This window comes from Dromaius novaehollandiae, chromosome 6 (assembly GCF_036370855.1).
Source record: "Dromaius novaehollandiae isolate bDroNov1 chromosome 6, bDroNov1.hap1, whole genome shotgun sequence".
NCBI classification, from domain to species: domain Eukaryota; kingdom Metazoa; phylum Chordata; class Aves; order Casuariiformes; family Dromaiidae; genus Dromaius; species Dromaius novaehollandiae.
Window position 1 is genome coordinate 44030341 of NC_088103.1, and position 21304 is coordinate 44051644.

The following is a 21304-nucleotide window of genomic DNA, read 5'->3' on the forward strand; positions in this document are numbered from 1 at the left end:
CAGACTTCAAAACAGCAGCACAGGAATGAACTGCAGTGAAACAAAGACCTTTTCAAAGAAAAGTCTTGCATCCTGTTCTTCCTATAAATCCGTTGCAGAACAAAACTAGCTAGAGAGAAATAGGCCATGTCTTGCATGATGCAAATATTTTGTTATAGGACAAACACAGACCTTTTTCAACAACTATCCTGGATGTTACAGTGCTAAGATTCAATCATGCAAAGACTCACACCCCTTCTTGACTTGAAGCATTAATAGAGGTAGGATTTAAACGAACCTTTCTATCCTCAGTTCCTGTATATGCAATGATGCACTCACATATAATGACCACATTGCAAAGAAAATGAACATCTTTCAAGTTTGATTAAGCTGATTAACATGGTGTCCTCTGTTACTTTTTCTTTGCTTACCACAGTTGCAGGATTAGACTCCTTAAGATGCCTTTTAGCATTTCTGCACTAAAGAAAATTTGACAAGCAGCTCACTCATGAAAGAGAGACTTAGAAAATAGATCCATTTCAAACTCAGCCATGGCTGGGACCTAAGTTCTGATGCAGCTTGTTTTAGTAGCACAGCTTGGACTAGTGCAGTATTTATTAAGTAACATTAATCCAAGTGGATTAACATTTCTCCTAAAATATAATGGCTTATTGTCATAAATCCATTACAAAATTGCAGCAATTATAAATAAAAAATGCACTTCTTCAAGAAAATAAACTTACTATAGAAGGAAAAAAAATATTTACCAGGGCACACAGCTGAAAAAACTCATGCTGCCAAAGCACAGTAAAGATTTCATATAGAACTCTTATCATAGCCAGCCCATGTTTGCACAGCCTTTCAGTCAAATGGGTTTACTAAAGGATATTTGAACAAGAAAAGAACCCTTGAGTCAGGCAGACACCATGGATGAAAGACTCACAATTTTGAGAAAGCTCACACATGCAAGCTTAAAACAAAAGCATGAAACTCCTCCAGATTTATAGCCAACTTTATTCCTTTCATAGCTCTGGCTTTCAAATACTTTGTGAAAAAATGTTGTCATAACAATGAAGCATGAATAGGCAAATCCATGTATTCCCAGTTGTTGTTGCAAGCAAACAAGAAAAACATTTCACACTTCACAATTAATACAATGCCCCTTTGTCCCAACACATGAAAGAGCTATTTGAAATAAATAAAGAAAGCAATAACTACATTTTCATTAAATTTAAGTTTGGAATTAAAAAAAAATCTATGTATTTTCACATTTTCTTTTTGCAATTGAATCTTTTCCACCAGCTCTAACCACACAATACTGTTAAAAAAAGGCCAAGAGAAAATGGCAATATTGTGCATCTCAGTTGCCTATCATCTACTGAAAATAGATCAAGGTAATTAAAAGCCCTGCTGGTAAACCTTAAGGCCTCTGCCCTGGAGTGGTTAAGAGCAGTGCTGATGCATTGACTGAAACATTTAAAGGCCAGAATTTGTCCCCAGGTGCCAATCTGTAAATCGTTATTGATACACAGCTCTATACCAGTTCCCACTGAAATCTTGACATTAGTCCCAGCAATAACAGCTTCAGCCTCTTCCTGTTATGCATTCCTGATGTATCACCTTAAGCATCACCTTAACTGCCACTTAAGAAAGTAACTTAGGCCTCTGAAGAGTTCTAAAAAAACCTGGAAGATTAAGGCCTATGTGATGATTTGCATCCTTTGAAGCACTTCCAGTGTTTTAGGCTCTGGCCACCTGAAGCAGCGGTTACTGTGCTATTGAAAATTGAATGAAGGCAGCAAGACGTGCAACAGCCAAGACAATTTGAGATTCTGCGGGTGCACAAGACAAGAAAGGTTGTGCCGGAATCTGTGTTCTTGACTGAACATGGAACAGACTCGTCCCCACAGGAGTCAGCGCAGGTTTTCCCTGGAGAGATTCAGCGCTCTCTGCACTGAGGCACAGCTGGAACCCGCTGACAGCAACTGGATGAAATTGATGATCCTGATGTCAACAAGGAGAGACAGAACTTGACTGGTTTTATAAGTGTTATCATTTTCATCTTTCTATAGACATTTGTATACAAGTTCTAGTGTTCAGTTAATAAACACACAATGTTTGTTTTTTATTACTTACATGGTATTTAAGCCAAATGTTAGAACACAGATTAAAAGAAAGAGATTCTGCCTTTTTCTTCTACCTCTCCCCTTCTTTTGTGTCTTTGCAAAGTTTATGGCTTTTAATACATAGACATAATGTAGCTCAACTGAGTCACAGCTGGTACAGCCAGCTCCTGATTGTTGCAGGAAGTGTACTCTTCTCTGAACTGAGAGTCCTTCCCTGAGTTTTGCCATTTTAAGTATTTGCATTATTTTCTTAGGCTTACTTAGAATTTTACAATAAGATGATTTGTGAGTACTGAGAAGAAAAGGTTGCTTGATTTATTCATCGTTCTCATTATCTGCCTCTGTAGTTATTATTTTTACTCTTGGCTCTCATGCGTTATGCTGGGCAAAGTAGCCAAAAATTATTATTACGAGGCTACACAAGCAAGCAAAGATTAGTATTGATAAAAGTTTGGCCTGCCTGTATCAGTTCTTCAGTTTTCATCCATCTTGCTTCCTTGTGCAACCATTTCCTTCCCTGTGCATAACTTTGGCTTTACTATTGGTTAACACCATGTAAGACCTCCAAGAAACCAGATTTTAGCCTTCATGTCCCCCAATAACATAACATAACTCCACGCAGCAATGGCATTTAAGCTATAAGTATGACACCGGTATTCAAACTGATCCCTTCAGAAGCCAATAGGAGTTGCAGGGTTGCTAGAGCTTTTGGGGCCATAAGACTTTGTTATTGTTCAACACACACTTAATCCCCCAATTTCAAACACCGTTCTACATTCCCATGGCATTCAGCTTTCCATAGCTGGCTTAGGAGACTGACATTTGCACAGGAAAAACATAAACTGAATCTTGAGCCTAGAGCTTGGGGTCTGAGCCAAAGGACTTTGCAGGAGGCATTACATTTTTGTAAACTGAGCTGGTGCCTGTGAAATCATAGGTGCACCAAGCAGTTAAGAGTTTAGTGCTAGTATTGCTGTAGCTGTGATGGTCTGACACTTTCTACCCTGACTGAATTATATTTGAGGGCTTTTCTATTTCTCCTAGCTGAGATAAAAAGAGAAAGGAATCCCCAAGTCTTTTCTCATGCCCCTAAGAGAGCTATTTTTAGGATTACAAATACTTCCTCAAGAATGAGTATCATAGTCTCCTGCCTAGACTGAAGCAAGTGGTAAGGATGGGTTAGCAGGAGACATGCCTCTATGTGTTAATTAAGGCAAAATTCCAACTCAGCAAGATCTGAAGCAGAGATCACCCGGTCAGCAGAGCCTTGCCATGCAATAGTCCCATCCCCCATATCAGTCACTAGCAAAAGCACACTCAAATGAAGACACTGGGAGTTCTTTAGACATCTTTTGAAAGAGATTAAACAGACTCCACATTGGATTAGAAAGATGATGCCTGACACATTTAGTTTCCGTTACCTTTTGTATACCCGCTCAGTGCACAGACGTGTACCAAACAGTGTATTATAATGCAGATTTCCCTGAATCACTCCAGGATTTCACAGAATCCGTAAGACCCTCACAGCAGGAAATTCTATTATTAAGCTATCTGCACATATCATGCGGTAAGCTATGCCTAAGGGCCATCTAGAGGATGCTGAGTTACAAGAAAGTGGAGGGGTCAGGGCTTTTTTTGTGAGAAAAAGAACTTTAATCTCAGGATGCCTGTAAGTGGGGGTGTTGAGAAGTGCTTCAGCATTCCTCAGCTTTCCCTATTCCTCCACCTACCGAAGTATATTGTGGAGTAAAGTAGGGAAATTATCAGACTGTATTGTCTGATTGGGAAACATGATCTGTTCCTGGAGGAGCCACTCCAACTGAAAATGGCAAAGAATAGATAAGATTGAGTAGATAACCCAGTAGAATAGTACAATTACGTCCCACTCAGTGAAGATTTTTTAACATAATTCTTTTTTCCAGTGCAGTAAAAAGAAGGCTGAAGTGATATTTCCCAAAGAAGTACATTTAATAGCTCCCTTACACTTTCTCAAAAGAAACCACTCAAAAATCTGAACCCCCTTTTAAAAAAAGTGACCCAGGAAAGAAAAAGTCACGCAAATAGTTTATCTCATATATGTTAAAGAGAATGAACAATTTCTGCCCTCAGCTCATGACCACAGAGTTATTTTGAGGGAGGTCTGCTATTTAAGCCATGCCGTTTTCTTATTTTTCCTGGCATAGAAGAAGCAAAAGGTTGTGTGGAAGGGAAAGACTTTTCTGCCTCTACTAGAAATGCCAGCATTCCAGCTCTGCTGAAGAGGAAAGAATACCTGACATGCAGGCTCCATTCCCAATTTCTAGTACACAATATCAAAATTCAGTCTTTGCCCAAGAAGCTCACCAAGCTCAATTTCCTTCCTCTGCCCCTCTCCCCCCGCCCTCCCCCAAAATTAGACTGGCTGGCTACAAAGTCCAAGTTTACCACCGGTCTCTCAAATCTTCTTCCCCAAAGCCCCAGTTCAGAAGAAACACAAACCTCATGGCAGATGCTCCATTACTTTAATGCAGTATGTGCCAAAGCAAACAAGCCGAGGGGGAACTTTCAAAATCCTCACTAAAAGCTTTGCATAACACAAACAGAAACAGGTCCTTCTACACACCTAAAACATCAAAAAAGCTTTCTTTTCTGACTGTACTATTCTTCCTTGTCCTCAATTCAGTCTCCTACTCCAAGATAAGCTGGCACACAGAAATGTTAGTTTAGCTGTCATACTGTGCAAAAAAAAAAAAAAAAAAAAAGTATTTCGAAGGGTTCATGCTCTCCACTGAAGATGCAGCTTGAGAACTCCAGAGCACCTTTGCTATAGACAAAGCTTTAAAAACAAAGAGTGGAGAATGTTTTATTCATTTATTCCCATTATTCATTGCTATTAATTGAATCCAATGAGAGTTACAGAAGTTGTTCATTTTTCAGAATACATCTTTCAAAACCTAGGCAAAATCAGAGAGGACAAAAAAATCATTAATCTCAGTAGCTTTGTAAGGGAGTCCCAGGGCATCTTCATTTCAGTTTATTGATCCTACTCCTTTTCATAACACCCATTTTGTATAGCTTCATACAGACAGATAGGGCTACTTGGCTTGGAGGCTCTCTGTCTGTGAAGATGTCAAAAATTAACAAAAATTAGGTGTAGTCTACAAGATAAAAATCAGCATGCAAAAGACAGCTTATCTAAGAAACAAAACAGGCTGTTTCTCACACTTCTTTGGTTCTTTTTTAATAGGATGTTAATGAAACATAGAGAAGTGGGAGGTACAGGAGGGTGAGAAAGATGAGAGTTAGCAGGGAACAGAAGACAGATTTCACTGTATCCATAACCTCATGATCTAGGCCAGAAGGGGATCTAGCCACTGCAGTCAGTTATACTGCCTTACTATACCATAATAAAGTCTATGAAGTTTCCTTGATAATAAAGTATCATGCATTCATTTTATAATTGGTAGTAACAGAGATCCTATTTGAAGATTTTCTTTTGATGTGTGTTTTTTTTCTGTGTGACTGATCTTTATGAATGTTACTCTTCAGTTGCATAGCTTCAAAATGAGGATTTTGTTTTTAAACTATAGCATGTTGCAAATTAACCCAGTGGAATTCACCAGGGGCTTACAGGAGGTGTCAAAAAGAGAGCTATTGTATCTTGGTTGATTTATGACCATCTTTAAGACTCCACCTTGATTGTACTTTGCTCAGGGAAACTTGCAACTTTCAGCTGTAGCACAGAATCAGACAAGGATGTGAGCAGAAACCAAAAAACTAGGGGCTGAAATCTAACCTCATTTGGTACATTTTTCTGCCTGCAAAGTCAAATAACATAATGTACATATGTGAAGGCTTGGTTTACTCATAACTGATTTGCAGATATAGCAACACCATCTAGGACTGATAACAAGTAGATAGCTTTTCAATTTAAGAAGCTTTGCACAAAGCAGGTACAAATATTGGTATTTTATTTCCTGGAAATACTCACTAGGATGGACAAATTAACAATGTGATAATAATGCCTGAACCCTAAGTTCCTTTTTTGCATCAGCCAACTGCAAGGCCTTTCACAAAAGAAATCGATATAATCATCCCCCTGTGACTCGTCCAAAAGATCATTTGGGAGCTTAAAAGCAGAGACAGGTAGAAGATCCAGCAAGTTCCCAGTGAAATTCAGCAACACCAAATCTCACTTTTGTATTTGGCTGTAAAAGGGAATGAAGCTTCCTAAAGATGAACTTTATATTGGAGAGTCCTTGTTTCTGAAGACTCTGGCATTGTGCTAGACAGTCAACGCTTGAAGGATTTGTGGAGCTGTGCCACTAGAAAGCAGGAGAGAGAGGTAAAATGAACCACGTCTGCCTGGGAGAAAGTCCAAGATTTATTTCTGACACTGGCTGAAAGGCAGGAAGAAAAGTGTATTGCTGTTACACAAATGGGCAGTTCTGTGGGGAAATAGAGGACTTTTGCCTTCTGAGTGTACTAAAATAAGGAAACTGCAACATACAATATAAATTCCAGTTTAATTGTTCACTGATGCACATAAGTACTGGACAGATTTTTTTTCTATTTTCTCATTAAAAATATATTGACATCCAGTTGAATCCTATTCTTTTTAAAATCCAAGCAACAGAGTAACAACGAAGTCTTGAGCAAACTCTCCCAGACCAATGGTTCCACTGTAATCCCACAGAATACATCTATAAAAACACACGCTAGAGAAAAATATTGCATATACCACGTGCTAGAAAAGGAAGTTAGTTTACTGCTACACTTTTCCTTTAAGGCATTATGCATGAAAGAAATACAAAGAAAGCTTTAGTCCAAATGGTCTCTCTCAAGTTCACAGAATATGTCATATGCACATTACTATTTTAGGGCTTTTTTTTTTTTTTTTTTTTTTTTTTTAAATAAATTGCCCTGTGGGAAAAGCTGGCTGCAAGTCAACACCACAGAAACTTAATTTTAACTCCAATGAATACAACTATTTACAAGGCCCCCTTTCTGCAAAGGAAAAAGCCTGCCATTCCTGGCAGTTTTGATGTGATATGAACACATAATTCTAAGACATTCAAATGGACTAGCTTAAAAAATACAGTGTTTTTACTCATGCATCTTTAATGTTCAAACTATTCTTGGCAGCTCCCAGTCAGAAGTACTGTCATTCAGAATAAGAGAATGACAGACATTAATATGGAAACATTCAAGTCCCTACCTTTTAACTGAACTGGAACAATAATTATGCCATCCAGTTTTATTTTGAAGAGTACTGACCTTCATTTCCACTGACACTAGTACATAAGATCCAAAAGACGAAGGTATAAAAAGGTTTTTAGGGAAAGAAGAATAAAAGTTCCTTGACCACAGTGCATTGCACAGCATCAGAACCCTCATTTCAAACTAAAAATATCACTACATGGGTATCAGGGGGATTCATATTATGACACAATAGTGAATCAAGTCTTTACTACAGGAAACACTAATGCTCTGAAAACACCGTGCTAACACATCAAGGAAACAGCCTTCCAATGGGGAATTTAACATTGTACAACCTACACCACACTTTCCCTAAATATAAATAAATTATATGAACATATGCTATGTATGCTACTCCCAGATGCTAGAAGTGCAAAGACCAATAATGAAAACCAATGCTAGCAGTGAAAGTCTGTTATTAAACACAACACTCGAGGAGTGCAGAGGGGGAACAGCTTTTAATGAAACAGGTCACAACAGTTTAAAAGAAGCTGACAACAATAGGGAATGTTGGAGTTGACGTCTTTAAGTCTTCTCAGCACAAAACTTTGGTTAAAAATAAGAGCCATAACCCCTCACAGACAATGAAATTTTGTTTTATTACACCTATGAAAAGCATGCAGTTTTTTTCTGAGATAATAAACAGACTGTTGTGCAGAGCACAGAAGCAAATGGGAACAGACTATTTAGTATAGGCATTAGATACTGCTGATATGCTAAATTATAAAGTGTCTGTATGAATGTTCAGCCAGCCAGAGTACTAGCCCAGTGAAGTATAGCCTTCCACACCAGAATGCCTATTCCACCGTGTTCTCCTTGTCAGGAGGAAGAGGGAGAGCATGGCGGGTGGGGGTTCAAAATGCAAAAGTAGGAAAGGAAAAATGTGCAAAAAACAGAAAACTGATTGAAATTTGACTTTGATTATCCTATTTATGGAGATGATCTCCAGCAACACTTGCCTGTTCATGCAGTCCAATGAGGTGATGTCTCTGCTTACCACCTGCTTGTCTGCAATCCAAGCTTGAATGACAGCTAATGTTTTTTTAGCTAGTGCCAAGTGGGGGGAAAAAAGGCTTTCCATTAGCCTGAACGGGGCATTTGCAAACAATCTGCTCTGTTTGTGGTCCAAATGACTGGTAGTCACCTTAAAAACCACAAGGATAAACCCACAAGGTAAACCAACTCTGCGTGTGTGTGTCTGTGTCTGTGTGTGTAAATGGAATAGACATTGCTACAAAAATCTAAATTATATTTCCAAGTTGCAGCACACATTAATTTGTCAGGATTTGGAAAGAGATTCAGGAACTAGTCTTGTCTAGACTAGACTATCGTAATTCTCTAACAAATGGCATTTTTTCCCAGCTGCTTAAACAGTCTTCACCAAAGTACTGTCTCTTCATGCTTGCCTGCATCCAGGAAAAACTAGAAAACACTTCTGTCTATCTCATTTTCTTCACTGTATAATCTTTTAATTTATAGCTTGGACATTTTAAATTGCCATACTTATATACATGCACAAGTAAATCATCAGCAGCCCTAATCCTGAACACCTTTGTGCAGATACTTATCCTGAAGCAAGTAAACAGTGTCCTTAAGGGCACTATTCATGTGTTTAAGAGCATGCTTAAGAATCTGCAGAATCAGGGCCACAATGTATACATTGTTTGGAGTCCTTTATATACATACATATGAAAAAAATTCTGAACTTTTACTCTAAAAAAGGTATAGTTTAGGTAGCAGCAACATAGCATAGCAAGACTGGGTGGAAGGGAGAATGAACATAGAAGCTCAAGAATGAGTCCTAATTGGATGAGCTTCAAATGCTCCAGAGCCCAGGTGTGCAGTGGTGCAAGTTTATCAGACCTTCCCACCTGCTGAACTACACCTGCACTTTGCAAGATCCCCTGAGTTAGTGGCTTAGGTTGGCAGGGGCATTTCCTAGGGAAACCTGAAAGGATTTGGGTGCAAGATGTGAGCAGAAGTCAACTTTCATTGTCTGAAAGTCTCTTTTGAAAGCTTCCAAATCACTGCAGTTCTTCCAGATTGTCCTATTTAGGCAATCTGTAGGAAGTCTGAATGATTTTTCAGCACTTACTAATTCAAAAGCATTCACTACCTTGATATCCAATGCCAGTGAAGTCTTTTCTAAATTTCTGGTTTTCTTTGAAGAGATATCTATGTAATCAGCCTAGAAATGTTGTATGAGACAGCAAACATTTAAAACCAACATATCTGACTGAAACATATATTGCAGCAAAACTGGAAGGGAAAATCTTTACAAACACTCAGCAAGCTTCCCCTACAGTGGGAATGCCTTCACTGTTTTTATATTAGAAAAATCCTGGTGGTCACAATTAAAATAGAGCTACTTATCCTAAGATATATAAAACAGATACAAAAGCAAGAGGAAGAACAAGCAAAAAATGTGTTGAAGAGGAACAAACAACACAGAAGCATTCTCCTGAAATTATAGTAGTTTGAATTTCCAGGATTGGTGGGAACTTCTTTAGGGAATTACAGCATTTTGGTGAAAAATCTAATTTAATTGTCTTTAAGATTTCACTCAAAAACTACAGCAACCTGTAGTCTCAGAATTCCTACCTCTTGATACAGTTTAGATCTGGCCTGATTTTTTCCTCAAAAATTGGCAAATAGTGTAAGCTACAGCAGGCAGAAGGAAAAAGTATCTTTAAGTCAGAGGTATCTAGCACCTTGCAAAAACACTGTTACAGAAACACTAACATGCAACTAATACTGTACATCTTCATTTGGGAGGGAAGGGCATAAGCCCTGAAAAGCTATCAAAAGGCAGTTCTCTAGCTACTTTTTCTGCAGCTAAAAGCACCGTGCTCTGGTGTCAGACAAGATGAAACACTCTGCAGACATTCCCAGATGGAGGTGCACAGAAAGAAAGGAATGCCTTAACACCTGCCTGGCTGTGCCAGCTGCTTTTTTCCCAGCTCTTCTGGCCTGTGTTTGGACACTTCCTTTCTCTTCTCAACGCCTGGATATCTTGGCAAATTTCCTGAGATATGCATTAACTATTTTCTAGGAAGGAGGATGGTAATTGGGGGATATCCCGCTTTTGATGTACAGGGCAATTAAATCCTCAATGAATAGAGAAGAAAATGAACCATTCGGTGTCACTTGAAAGAAGAGATGTGTAGTGCCATTTCCACGCACCAGTGTGAAATACACAGGGGCATAAGGGCAGAACAGAGCTCTTTCTATTACAGCCAGAGCTACTTGCAGATATAACAGCACAACAGCCTATTCAGAAGGGAAACTATACATAGGTCATGAGAAAAACCTGTTACTCCTGATTAAGTTTGCAAATACTGTATCTGAAGGGATTCAGAGGCATAGCTGTACCAGATGAAAGGTCCCAACTGGAATTAGGATGTGCAGCAATTATACGTCACTATCAGGTCTGATTAAACTCGTATTCACCCAGTAATTCTCTCTTATCTCTACATATAAATTACCTAATTAACATTTTCTCTGGTTACTTGCTTACTTTTCAAGTAGTTATAACAGATAATAATATACACCAAAGCAAGGTGTTCAATTAACTGAAAGAACATAGTCATGCTAATATTCACAACCATTCATCCAATCTCGTAAATATTCTCAAGAAAAAAATGCTTATACAAAGGGTTATGGGAATGTTAGCAAGGAGCAGGACACATTGGTACTTTCTTAGATGCCACAGGGGGTTACAAAATAGAGTTTAAGGACTATATAGAGGCAATTTTCTTATTAGTCAGCAAGGAAATTGGGAAAAAAGTGTAGTATTGCTAGTCAGTTTCTACAATGTGGTCTTTTAAACTGATTCTCAAGCCATTTATAGTATACCAAACATGTGCTTCATAAAAACAGACTTTAAATGGCATTTTAGGGCAGCAGAGGCCCTATGTAGGAAGTCATTAAGTATTAAAATCTAGCTGGAAAGACAAGAGGCCAAATTTAGGCCTAGGGTGAGCACGATCTCTTTAATATACGCATCTGGAAGGAAAGATATGACTGGTGAAGAGACCTGATTTTGGCTTTTCTGAATTGGTAAAGAAATAAAGAAAAAAAAAAAAAGAAAAGAAGAATTAGAAGTATCTAAGTGATCTAGGAGCACAAATCCCACTAACTCCCAGCCACTGCATGCTTTTGCAAATCCTACTCTCAACCATTAACACTGCCCGAGTATGACTGTATCTCAGTATAAAAAAAGGAGGAAAGCAGGGTGCTATAGCTATCCTTTCCAAAACACTTCTCCCTCTCTAACAAAGTTTTCTTCTCACCAAACAACTTGTACTGTATCTAGCTAACTTTAAAAATTTTAAGATGCTTTCATCTTCAGTTATCAGAGTTAAAAAGGCATCTAACCCTATTTACAAGTCACATCAGAAAAAAGGTTGTGATCATCATGTCATTACACTGAAACCTTAAGAGTGGTCACAGAAACAGAAGACAGTCAGCTACATAAGAAATATCTCTAGGAATCAGCTTCATAACCTAGTAACTATTAAGAAATGCAGCAGGGTGGTTTTGAAGTCACTACTTTGCCATATAGCTGTGAAGGATAATGAAAGCACAGCCATAATGTGAAAGATGCAGGGCACGCACAGGAAATACCACAGCTAAGCCAGTTTCTGCTCTTGACACAGACTGCTTTTCATTTAGGGCCTGATGCTCTCTCTATCGAAACCTGTGGGAGCTCTGTCATTGACTGGAGTGGCAGCAAGGGGAGAGTCAAGAGTGCAAAGCTGAAGAAGTGGTTTAAAGTCAACATGAAGGAAAACTTCCATCACAGAAAGAGGCAACTTACTCCTTTTTTTTTTTTTTTTTTTTTGGTATTTGCTCAGTTCCGTAAGGATTTCACAGTTTGTGCTTTTCAAGGTACATTAGCACTCTTATGCTAGCAAGTATTTACTTTCTCTAATTCATTTTCTTTATTATTGAAGATCCTTGGGCCTATTTAGATCCAAGTGGGATACATTAACTCTCAATATACCATTTCAAAATTGAGGTTTAAGAAGCCTGTCCTGTACTCCACTGCTTAGACACCAGACCCATGGCCATGAATACATGCACGTCTATAATGGCCTGAGAAAGATTGCTTCAGAAAGACAACTTTATTACTGTTTTCTTAAATATGAATTAGAATAAAAGCTCTCTTTGCATTTTGCTACAGTATATCACAATTCTTGGGAAAGGACTATTTTCTTTGCAGTGCTGCTTTTGTAATGCAGCCTAGGTGTTTTCAGATGAAAGCAATCAGGTGCTATTGAGCAAGGAGTTCCTCCTTTTCCGGCTTGCCTTTCATGGGAAAATATAATATAAATTAAAGTCAATGCAGCTTGACTACTTTTATTGATACGTTATAGCATAATAGAAATGCAACATTCAGAAATTGCATGTATTTACCAGGGTGTTGAATTTACATGCTGTCTACGATAATAATGCCTAGAAAAGCACTGGAAACCAAGTATCTTGCAACACACACTCCTTTCTTATTTCCTTCCTTCCCTTAAATCAGTTAGAAGCGGGTCAATGTTCAATGAACAGAAAATACGGATTACACAAGCAACTTGCTATTCTCCAAAATATTTTCTCCGTCAACCTGTTTAAAAACAGCAGAAAAAACATCAGAATGATCTCATTTTCTAAATCCAAAGTGACAAGCTTGTGGGCCTGTGCCCTACAACCTGTCTAATTTTTTCCTCTCAAGTATTGCCAGGGAGATATTCATACTTTTCCAAAAAGCACATCTTGAGCTTCTGGTTATAGGTTTCATGGACTGGTTAAATAAAATTAGAAACCCAGCCTGAAAGAAATCAAACATTTCACAGACATCTAGACATGATATTCCATTACAGAAATTGCTTGGAAATGCTACAGTTTGATGCTATGGTTTCCTTAATTTAATTTAAAATTACCTCAAGAACGTTAATCATTTTACAGCAGTGAATTGCCCATACACTGAGCCTTTTCCATAGAACCCAGAATTCTTTGTTCACACTGATTAGGATCCACAGGGGATCAGATGGTCTAACCTACAGAAAGGCAAGAGAGAGAGAATAATACAAATTGGTTTTGAAAATTGCTGGACCTCATAATCCATCATAACTACTACTCTAGAATGGGAATCTATGTCAAGGAGTTGCCACGGCCATAATTTGCCAGGTTACCTGAATATAGGTATTATTGCTACTGACTCAAAGCATCACCTGAGGGCTGCAACTGAGGCTGCAACTCGCAAGGTGTGCACCAACCTCCAGTAAAGGATAGCCCCTCTCCTTTAGGGAGCTGAGTGTTTCACTCTGTGAATCACCTCCTGTTGCAGCCTCCTGTCCAGCAACAAGGTGGCCACAGGGTGCCTGACGCAGCCAGCTGCCCGCACTGCAGCTCGAGGTCTGCACTGTCTGAAGCACGACATCTCGCAGGACTTTTGCACCTCATCAAAAAGCTGACTACAGGTCAGCTGAGGCATGCCTCAGCTCCATGCATGCATTTAGCCCACAGCAAAGGCAAAGAAATGAGAACTAGCAAAACACCCTTTGATTGCAGATTATGTTAAGATGAACTGCCTCACTTTTTCAGAAGGTTAGGAGCACATATAAGGACTTTTCCCAAATCTTTGGTGACACGTGGTAATTCGATCATGTTTCTGAGCCCTAATTCTCATGTTAGCGAACAGATGTAGTTTATAAACATGGAGCTCTCCCATACCGCTATGGGACAAATTGAAACACAACAATAGCAAGTGCTCTAACTGGAGAATCTCACGTAAGGTTAACAAGAGAATAAGAAAGGATTTAAGAGAAAACAAGCTGCATGGACTCAGGCTGCCAAGCATTTGACTTTCCAGAGTAAAAACACTTGTGCAAGCAATGGGAGCAAGAATTGAGTCTGGCATTAGAGCTTACCCTGAGGGAAATAAAGAGGAAAAATGAAAGTAGAGTTTCTTTCTATCTCCCTGAGTAAAAGAGGTAAAAAGTGAATGATATGCCACTGCCAGGAATAATGAACTCTAGAGCACCTAATAAAAGTGTTCAGTGAGTCCTGTGATCTCAGACAGAAACAGACTGTAGAGAGATATCGTTCTTTTCACACATACCCCACAGAAAAATCAAGAAGAAAAATAAGGGAAGCCCGCTTACACAGCAGAACAAAAAGCTCTGGCACTCTGTGTTTAATTTGGAAGAGAAAAACGCTTGCCAAGTAGGGGCAGGATTATTTGTAGGACACGTGAAGAAACTGTTTTATCAAGAGAGAAACTGTTCCAGGCTTAGAGAAATGCCTCCATGCTTTAAAGGCAGCAAAATGATCCAGAAGAAGGAGCAAATAAAGATAGTCACTAGTGCAGAAGAAGTACCCTGACCTGAGATAAAGGCTTAATGGAATGGAGACAGGTGGAGCTTGAGTAGCACATTCCAATAAGAAGAGCAGCATTAAAATCAGGAAAAAAAAGTCTGACTTATAAATGGTTGGTGAAGGAACATCAGAAAGAGAACCATTTTATGGAAAAGCAGCAGGACACATACAAGCTAAAGAGTTAGGCAGTTCCGCTAAAAGGGAGATTGTTGACAGCGTAACTTGAACAGGCATGAAGACCCTTCATACGCTTGCTGTAAAGAAGAGGACTAACAGCTATTTCACTGATATACTTGGAACAACATGCAATTCAGTTCTAGGTGAACAATACTTAATAATATTGACATGGTAGAGAAAATGCGCCCATGGATTACTGCTGTGGGAGAAAAAGGGGGGCAGGGGGGGAAAGCACCAGTGAGTGAATGCAGGCTGATTACAAACAGTTTAGAGTATCATGAAGAAAACATGCAGGAGGCAGCCAAAGTAAACAGAACAGCGATCTGGGAGACTGCGGCAGTACAGCAGGAAGACACGATTCTGTTTAGGAAAGTCATTTCTAGTGCAGCTACAGGGAAGGGAATACGACACAAACAGCTTCATAGAATGAGAGTCTAGCAACACATTTCCATTATCTGTGCAACGCAGGAAGGTTCCAGGCAACCCAATCATGAGGCAGGCATAAGACAGTAAAACTATTCATTTTCCAGAACTGGTCAGAATTTGTCAAGTGCCACAAGAGGCAAGGTTGGAGACCAGCTGTGCATACAAACCAAGATTTTATCTGAAGGAATTTTACAGTAATCTTAGTAGCTGAAAGAGCTGACTTCATGATGTAGATATCCCTTTCATATCTGAGGTAAGCCAGAGGGTTTATCTACTGGTCAACCATGCACAGAGAAGTATTATGGCTCATAGCAGGACAAGCCCATGCAGCTTTATGAAATTCCAGCTCAACCTGAGGAAAAACCTGTTTGTTTGGACTGAGTCTATTCATCCACTAGCAACACAAGGCAATGCATAAGGTAACAATCCAAATGGCAGCGAAGCAGGAGTCACAAAAGACAGGTACTAACTCAAAAAAACAGACAAGACAAAATAAAAGATAACAGCAGTAGCAGCACAGAGAAAATCCACCAAGATGGCACAAAAGCAAAGAAGTATCAGAAGAACTTAGAAGACAACATACTATCAGCTGCAGCTCCATGGAGGCCCACAGATGGGGCTTACAGGAACATACCCTCACAAAGTGAGTGTAGCAAACCCCCACTGCAAAAGCACTACAGTCCAAGTGAGACTGCCTCAACAGCTGGGATTTCAAACGGAACCTAAAGAATAATTAAAGTCACTTCCAATCCACAACACAAATTAATTAAAGCAAGATGCATCTCACCCTTGGCTCATGAGTCAACATTTCCAGAAATACATCTAATTACATCTAATACATTAAAAAGGCCTCTAAGTTTTTGCTTATTGTGGTTGTGCCTCACCTACAGAGGAGAGGGCTCTGGCATAAACCTCACTAGTTTCCAGCTATTCAGCAGAAAGGAACTGCAGCATTGCTAAACTGGCTTGTGTTCATTCCTTCTGACCTCACAGGAAGAATAAATGCATTGAACATCAAGAGGAGTCCAGGTACTACTGTAAGTAGAGTCTATATAATTACTAAAAATAGATGCGACGGAAAATCCCTGTGCTTTAAGCTTGCAGCTTTGGGCCAAATTCCAGAGGCTGTCACAACTGACAATGTACGCATTTGTTAAGCAGTAATGCAGGCCACATCTAGCTGATTGGGGACTCTGTAATGTATGTTTTACTAATGAATTTTATGTTAGCTGTGCCAAATCAGCTAGTTTAGTTGGGCACATTCATGCAAATTGTACATCTACTTGGAACAGAAATAAAATTCTTGCACTTCCCAGTACTATGGAATAATGAGGACGTGTTCTCTGAGTCCAGGAGCACATCCAGCACATTAAACAAGAGTCTTGAATACTTTGAGGAGAGTCTATTACTGTTTGACTAGAGGCTCTTACACTTTGAAATTAAGTCTTTTTAAGTTGAATATATCTTTTTCCCATTATATGTCCTATCATCCTGAAAAAATAGGATAAATTTAAAAAAATCATTTATGCTCAGAAGCAAATATCTTTGAGGTCTAATGCTGTATTGTATCAAATAACAAATTGGGGAGGTGAGTGCTTCTGATGTGTAGGATGCTGAGCTGAGTGTTGGCTCTGCTCCTGCGTGCTGCAAGACTTAGTGTATGCAGGGCTGACTCAGGCTCTGTCTCCTACCACTCCTGTGAAGTATAGCCTCATCGTGTTTGGGGCCCACAGCTATTGCTACAAGATTTTGAAAAGCAGAGACTGAAAGTCCTCAAACACAGGATGAAAGAAGATTATGTCAGTAAGACCTGCTAGGAAGCTGCATGTTGTCTCTCTCCTTAAAACTGGGCAACTAAAAGTGGCCCTTTGTGGCCACTTGCTATTTTTGCCCCTTCTAAAGATGTATCTTCCTCTCCTTGACATGTAATTGCCACAGCCTACTATTAAACAAAACAGGATAACTCAGTCGCCCATCTTACCTGCGTAAAAGACATGAACACCCGGTAGCACATGAATGAGCAAGAATCAGAAGACCAGACATCCGTGTTTGTAACGTTATTCCGTTCCCTCTTAGCAGTCTAAGCACTTAGCCAAAAGAGAAAACAGAGGTATTATTAGTTTGTGAAAGAAGTCAGCATTTCCAAGTGCAAACTTGTTTCTTAGGCACAGAGCAAGTAGGCAAGAAAATCTCATTTCATACAATTTGTCACTCTCCGATTAAGTCTTAGTTTTCCCTGTTTTCACTGTCTGCTTCTCCATCCCTTTCTCCCCCGTCTCCTCTCACAATTCCCAGATTGTGCTTTAAACAACAATACCACCCCTGAAAGGCTATTATGCAGATTCATGAATACATAATTCAAAATCAAGCCACCACAACATTTGCTCTTACTTTTTAACCTTATTGTCAGCTGAGGGGAAACGGTCAGGAACAACAGCAGACGAGAGAAATATGACACACGCAGGTTTTCCCACAGCCTTTAGCCCCTTCTCCATTCTAATCCTATTGAGAACATTTATGCCCAGAACACAATGCAGGGATCCCCAGCGGGGCCCGGAGCGCCGGCTCCCGCTGCCGCCCGGCCGGGCGCGGGGCTGGCCAGGGACCAGCTGCCTGTTGCCATGGGGATCCCCGCCAAGGGCAGCGCTGGGCACCCCGGCCCAGCCTTTCTTGCTGCCCACGCCGCTAGCGGAGAGAAAGGCAGGGGCGCTTTCCAGCGAGGGCACCTCCGCCTTGATTAGCCTGCCTACAATAACTGCGTCTGAAATGAAAGCTTTCAGACTGGACGGAGTCAAGCGCTCGCAACCAGAAATGAATGTCAGATGTATCTTGAGCCTTTTTTTTTTTTAAATACATTTCAGTGTCAGTCAAAAAACGTATTTTTGATCTAGATTTTTCAGAGTACGATACACTGCTTTGATTGAAATCATTTAAGTCTGACCTCAGAAGACAGAGCTGCTGTGTTAGCTTATATTTGAGAAATGCACTCATTTATTATAAAACTGTTCAGACACTCCAGCAAGCAAAACCACATCATTGAACAGATAGCTTTCAATGTAAATGAAAAACCAAAAAAATACTACATTCATACTCTACGGCTCATAGTAGTTTGCTTCCTCCTGTTTATTTTCTCCTGCCTTTTTAGGGCTAGTTTTACAGAATTCCAGGAAATAAAGTTTTAAGATCAGTGGCTCCCAATAGCAGACATTGTAGCAATACACCTTCAAATCGAAAGCAGCTCTTCCAGTGTAAATACTGTATTTTGTCTACCAATAACACGTACCTCAGGTAAACCAAACCACAGCATGCTGGCATTTGTAATTTGGCTCTGCACAATATGCTGCTTTGTTAACTTGCCTAACAACCCAAATGGAGGCATTGTTATCTATAAAATAGCCCCTTTAATTTAGCCAGTAAAAGACTATTTCTGATTAGTGTCAGATCAATTTAGTGTTCTTAGTAATTTGCAGAGGTTTCTCAGACAGCTCTGTTCTCCTCTGAAGACCAAAGTACACTTAGCCCAAAGGTAATCTTGGCCACTTAAATTAAACCACAGTAACTGCATGTCTTTTTTTCCTATTTCCAGACAACTAGAGTCAAAGCAAGTACAGAAACTCTTTGGTGTTCTATAAAGATCCTGCACAAGTGAATCAGATAACAACTCTTCAACTATTGGATTAATAGATTATGAATAGCCTGTCTCTAAAATTCAGCACAAGCATTTCTAATGGTCTATAGACAAGTGAATGATGAGCTGATTTTTATTAAGTTTCACACAAAGCTGAATTAGTGTCTTTCACTATGGCAACGGCAATAAAAGGATATAGAATGACTCCTAAAGGTCCTGGCTGTCTGGGGAAATTGGTTGACATTCTGCAAGCCTATTCAACCAGGAAAGGATTTTATTGTGTGTACTTCCCCCAGGTTGACTGTTCAAATCATAAGCTTTACTCCAGTCAGTCCTCCAACCTGGACTGGGATAGGAAGAGAACAGGAAAAAGAGAGTTCATCCCATCCCCCAAAATGGTGGATTTATGAGCAGAAATCATCTTGCTAAAATGAGGGGAAAGGACATGGTCAGTTGCTACTTGCTCAGGCTGTAGGGAAAGAAAGGACAGGAAAAACACCAAGACAAAGCCATGTTGAGGCTTCTCACTAGCTCAGGCAGAGATTAAGTTTTGCTTTATCACCTAATTCTGTGAAAGGCATACCTGGAGATACAAGATGCCTGATGTAGGGACAAATTACAGCTTAAGGACAGGAGTTACTCTTTGTGCTAACCAAAAATCTAACACATTAACGGTGTCCTACAGCTGCTTTATTTTGTTTCTTGGTAGATTAACTGTATGATGTCTTTCCCTTAAAACTTCAACATTATTTTCTAGTGATCATTGTGTCCATCTAAAGATCCCATTAGCCAGTGACTTTGTTATTTATACCACAAAATATAGAAAAAGCATCCTAATTTACACTCTGAAGGGAGTGAATAGGGAACAAAACATAAGAGACTTGAACATACAGGCTAGTGAATGTTATGTTGCTGAGGGAGGTTCCTATACTGTGCTTTTGCCTTCATTGGTGATCCTTGCACCTTTTGTCTGCTTTGCAAAATATAGTTGTATTTGCTCTCCTTTCAGTTCATACACTCCATTAATTTGATATAAGAATGAGTCTTAAATTTTGCATGAGCCCATCATGTATTTCAATTGTCCTCTGCCTAATCCAAGCTGTTGAGTTCTTCCCTATTGACCACAACAGGCTTTGGGTCCAGTTAGGCACACAATCCTACATTCTTCATCTGCTCCCACAGTCCTAATTGGGATATAAATTTTTTCATTCAGTCACAGGGAGGACCTTTGGAGGTCAGCTGGTCCAACCCCCTAGTATCCAAACATTTCCATTCAGCTGTCTATTTTTTTAATTTGTCAGAACTCTCTTGTAATTTGTCCCTAGCCTTCACTATCTGTCATCTTCTTGATATAGGTACTGCTTGGCAGACTTTCATGCTTCCACGGCACTAAACAATAGTTCTTCGCAATCATGCACCTGAGGAAGTCAGAGTTCTTGTAGGAGTGATTAAATACCATCCCTCCCTGCTTTACAAAAAGGACAGTGACTTGGATTAAGTGACTTGGCAAATTCATCTTGCCAAGACTTCTGCCCCATGTGTTAGTGATATGCCCAGCCGGGCAGCACTGTGCACAGGACTAGAACAGAGTATCATTGCAGTGCTGGCTCTGTAGAGCCTTTACAACCACAGGAGACCAAAAACCACTTCATCAAAGTGCACACAAAAAGGAACAGTACGGAGTGACTAAAAGAGGAGGAAGAAACTATTGGGAGTGTTCTAGGTAACATCCCCAGCTCACTAGTCAATAAAAATAAGAAGTAATCTCCTCCTTACCTTCCCCCTCCCTCTCACACTCCTCCGGAAATATTCTATACCTTTTAATTTTATTTCTCTGGAATTGATAGAAGCTGAGGAGAAAGGCATTGACTTTGTTACTTTTTATTTATTCAAATGCACTAGATACTGACCAACTCTCTTAGCTCCAACTTCGTTATGTTGTTACCTTAATTGAAATTCTTCCAGACAGTTTGAAATATGAATTGTTAAGTGGTCCAGAGTCGCTTGTTCTTTCTACAGTGCTATCAATAGAACATACACTTAAAGTACAGATCTCTCAAATACAAGGAAAAAACTTTCAGAATAGCAGCTGCACACTGCATATGTGCTATGTTTATGGAAAGAGTAAACATGAAAAACAGACACATTTGGTTTTAATTCACTTTGACTGACCCAAGGAGTCCTCTCCAGAGAGAATAGTCAGGTCAGTCCATAAATTTTCAAATAAGTGTACATGATTTTAGCTGCCTGCCAGCTATTAAAAGGCCAGAAAGTTGTGCAGCTACGGATTTCTGAGCAGGCATGCCATAAAGACACCAATAGGAACCCGCATATTTGTGGACTATTTCACAGAAAGGCCAGC

The 21304-nt window shown here is 39.6% G+C and overlaps 1 long non-coding RNA gene across 1 annotated transcript; it reads right to left on the minus strand.

Moving 5' to 3' along the window:
* Positions 1-975: 975 nt before the first annotated feature.
* LOC135328812 (uncharacterized) lies at positions 976-19781 on the minus strand. Its single transcript, XR_010389849.1, has 2 exons — positions 17296-19781; positions 976-1983 (listed from the first exon to the last, which is right to left on the minus strand). It is a non-coding gene; the product is annotated as an uncharacterized LOC135328812 (long non-coding RNA).
* Between the last annotated feature and the right edge of the window lie 1523 nt (positions 19782-21304).